Raw genomic sequence first — 4447 nt, forward strand, 5'->3', positions numbered from 1 at the left:
TTCTAAAACAACTCTTTGTCTTTACCTTGAACGATAATAATCTCTGTGTGTATACTGCAAAAGATTATTGATAACTCCTTGTGGGAACTAGATTTTTGTAAGAGTTGCAATCTTATGTAATCACTAAAAATAAAACATAATATAAGTCATAAGTAATATGTTCAATTCAGTGTGATACGCTTAACATACAATTTTATTGATTTATTGCCAAAGTCGATAAACCATAACATTTGGCTAGTTTGTTTTTTAATATGGATTATAAGTACTGGTTAAAACATATTAAAATACTGTATTTGTATTCATTGTTAAATAATTTTTACAGCTATCAAATTAAGAAAACGATAAAAATACATACAAGACAAAAAGATTGTGGCGGATGAAGACACAGTGACAGAAGAAATTGAAAACTTCAGACTATATCGTCTGAACAGATCTGAGGAAAGAAACAAGAGATGTAAGTAAAGATTGAAAACTAATATCTTGTTTACGTTATATTAAGAATCACTATTTGAGTAAATTAATTATACATTAATTTTAAACAATTATTTTTAAAATAAAATGCCTTTAACAGAAAAATTTGCCTTTGTTATTCCAGGCAGAAACAGTGCTTGACAACAGAAATAGGAACGCTACCAATGGTAATGCTGAGGCAGCAATTGTGTCGGATTCGGACTCGGATGGTCCTGCTACGAACGGTAATGTCCCAAAAAACAACATTGCCGTCCCACTAGCCGAGGAGGGCGGGGAGCTGCGCGTAGGTCGTGGTCGAGGCAGTAGAGGGAGCAGCAACTCTCCTGCGCGGGGGCGTGGCAGTCGAGGTGGCAGGGGGGCAAGAGGAGCCAACACTTCTGGGGTGAGTTAAACTGTTGTTTTAATAATTGTTAATTCTTTAATTTTAATATAAATTAACTGAAAAATTAAAGTTTTTGTGTGAACTGTGGGATTGATGTTGTTGTTGATTGATACATTTTTGTAGAAGGTGTTGACAAGACAAATTTCTGGAAAAATTTTTTAATTAGAAATCATAATAAGTAACCATAGGTTCTCTGATCTTTTTATGTTTTATAAATGATATTAGTTGAATTTTTAATTTGATTGTTATTATTATTTTCTATTACTTTATTGTTGGGTTAAATTTTTCATTAAAGTTCTTGTGTTAAGTATCTGAATTCTATGCAAATTCTTTGTTGTAAACTACAATCTTGGTTATTTAAAATGTTTTCAGGCTTTTATGTTGACATTAATTATGATTTAAAATTATTTGTTTCACAAACAATACTAAACAAAAAACAGTTTTCTTTTTAGTTTTAAAACGTTGAAGTTTAAGTAAATTCAGTAATTGTTGCAGATCTTGTAGTGTTTACATGAATATTTCACCATTTAAACTACTTAACTAAAAAGTAAATAAAAAATAAGTAAATAAAAAATAAATAAGTAAAAGTAGTTAATTTCACTGAAGTAATAGCTTTTTGATGATTATTGCGTGTTTTTTGAACATTTCAATTGGTATGAATTTAAAGAGATAACCATTTAACCCATTGCGGATCACTGACGAGCTGTGCTCGTCACACAGCGGCCGGGCCTAACGGCACGCTCAGGTCGATGATGAGCTCAGGTCGCAAAAGCGGTCTGCTTTTTAACTTTCCCTCCAAATAGTTCTATTAATGTCTGATAGATTGGGCGATTGTCTTTACTTGTCAAATAAGAGTGTTTAACAACGGTCTACGTTCAGAGTTTTCAAAAGTTTTATAAATATCCTACAGATCACAGTTGTATGTCAAAGTTGAAAAATCATTCATATGTTTACTCTCTGCTTTTTAGCGCTTCTGATGGTTTGTATTCTTCAACTGTTATTATAATAGTAACTAGTATCGCATTTTATGGTATAATTTGCGTGTCATAATATGAGCTGATCGAAATTGGAAAACTTACGATCGTCTGAACTGGATCGATATTTATTACAATAGTTCATAAACAATATATTGTATTTAATTATTTTTATTTTTAAGAATATAGATGGAGATACTTTTATAAACCGAAATCCAGTTGAATGTAGATATGAAGTGAGTATACAATGTGTGAGTATACATCGTGAGCAATACGATGTGGCGCACCATTGCTGTTCGTTCGGCCGCTGACCGTAAATTAATTGGTGCCCGCGCGCCAAAACAATACAATCCGCAATGGGGTTAAAGCAATATATTCAGTCACAGTTAGTGTATAAAAAAATGTATCTGAACTGATATTGGAGTATCTTAAATTCATAATTATTCAAAGGCACAAAGATTTTATCAAATTTAAAGTTGAAAGTCACAATACAAATAAATTGGAACGCAATGATTTGCGACATTTTTATAAACTGATTATATTAATAATTGGTGATGAAACTATTAATATAATCATAGTTTATGTAATATTATAATTGTTAGTGTGGATCAAATTTAAATATTGGTTCAAGTTGGTAGTGTCATTTGATGTGTGTCAGTTTTTAAAATGATATGGATAGTGTCCCACTTTTTCAGATGCCCTTTCTTGTACATAAAATTTGGGTCAATGTAGAAAGAGATATTAGCCCCAATTTATCTGTCATTTGATGTTAATTGGATTGAAAATTAATCATGAATTTTTAAATCTCCATCATTATGATTCTAATTGTTGTACAAGTACTGATTTAATCCTGCTAATAGTCGAGGTTTTATTTTCAAACAAATTAAAGTTAATAGAACAAAATATACCTTATTGAATTATATACCCCATTTTGATTAATAAAATCGTTCTGATTTTAGCGTCTAGTTACATTATATTTTATTTGTCAATTTATTAAATTTCCTGTCCTTGTAGGTGTAATGTAGTGGACATTACATTATGTATTTATCAATCATCTTGTAGTTTCTGTGATTCGGTTAAAATATCTTCTTTTAGTTGTTAACAATATTATTGTTCACTGCCTTGTCAACAAGTCCTTTCCTAGGCTTTGTAGTCTTGTATCTACCGTTTTCCGGCTAATATGATAAAAATCTGTAAAATATAATAATTACTTGTATTAACTAGTATTATTTAGTATTTTAAAAGAATTTTTTTATTTTTTTAATTTGTTATAAATTTATTCTGATAGGGCACATGGTGGTTTGCCAAGATTCCTTTGAACGTTCACCCTTTCAGATATTATTTCCTAATGTTACTGATATGTTAAATTGTTAAATATAATTACATTATTTTAAATATGAATTTATTTTGATTCTAATAAAAGTCTTTTAACATTATTGGTACTAACGATATCGATGATGATACGTTTATTATTCCGTTTAGTGAATAGCTTAGGTGTGCTATATTATCAGGACAAATAAATACGACACGGTAATCTCCCCATTTAAAAAATAAGCGAAACTGAGAAGCTGGTGAAAATCCAAGTTAGCTGATTTGATAGCAGCTGAAACTGAAGTTGGAAACAGTGAACAACTGCTATGTTTTCAGAATAATTTGTAGAGGCGAAAGTCAGTTTTGTATTCGTTGAAGTCTAAATAAACATGTTTAGTAGCAATAAAATTCAGTACAGTCTAAACTGTAAACACTTTCGAAAAAGAATACTATTTTTTTAAACTATGAATGATTCCTAAAAAATATATTTATCAATGAGTTTTATGTATTATTTTATTTTTCTAGAACATTAAAGAAGCCCTAGCTGTCCAAAGAACGTCTTCAAGAGCAAAGCCAAGCAAAGTGATGTACATCTCGGATGAAAGTGATTGAAACACCATTGTGCTACGACCTTGAGATCGCCTTTTCCATAGTGTCTTCTTACAATAATACTTTTTTCCCACTAGAATGTATTAATCTTTACAGTTTGAGTATTTAATTTATTATTCAATATAGCTATTTCATAGTGAAAAGTACAAAACCCAGTATTATTTTCAAGCTATAAATGATTGAAAATCTGTCAGAATCTGTTTGATTTTTTACGGCACTTTCAATAGTACTGTAAACCTCTGTAAAAGGAACTTACATTAAGGGTCTATGAGATCGCTCAAAGCTGGACTGTATAGTCCTTACTTGTGCTGTAAAAAGGCCTACCAAGTCAATAGCCAGTAACGGATGCCAATGCTAAAGCTGTAAGATTTTGCAGCTATGACATTTATCTATAACAAAAAAACCATTGAATACATTTAAAGCTAAACCTAATGTGATTTTAGTAATGAATATTTGTTACTTTTTAAAATGAAGGTGAAAAATGAACCTTTATCTCCTATTTTTATTCATTGCTTCAGTATTTTTTCACACGGATACATTAAAATGACAGATAATATTTCTTCATCGCACAAATTCCCTCGAAAATATCCTACAATGCTATCTTCAATAAAAAATACATCACGTATTATTTTTATTTCTGTTTAACTGGAAAACTAAAATCTTAAAAATATTTCTAAAGTTTATATTCTTGAACTATTGT

General features: G+C 30.1%; 1 long non-coding RNA gene across 1 annotated transcript; it reads left to right on the forward strand.

Annotated features, from left to right (window-relative positions):
* The first annotated feature begins 372 nt into the window (after positions 1-372).
* Positions 373-3940, forward strand: LOC124374411. The gene is made up of 3 exons (XR_006923555.1): positions 373-454; positions 596-853; positions 3664-3940. It is a non-coding gene; the product is annotated as an uncharacterized LOC124374411 (long non-coding RNA).
* The last annotated feature ends 507 nt before the right edge of the window (positions 3941-4447 follow it).

Source organism: Homalodisca vitripennis, unplaced genomic scaffold, assembly GCF_021130785.1.
Source record: "Homalodisca vitripennis isolate AUS2020 unplaced genomic scaffold, UT_GWSS_2.1 ScUCBcl_8322;HRSCAF=16388, whole genome shotgun sequence".
Taxonomy (NCBI): Eukaryota; Metazoa; Arthropoda; class Insecta; order Hemiptera; family Cicadellidae; genus Homalodisca; species Homalodisca vitripennis.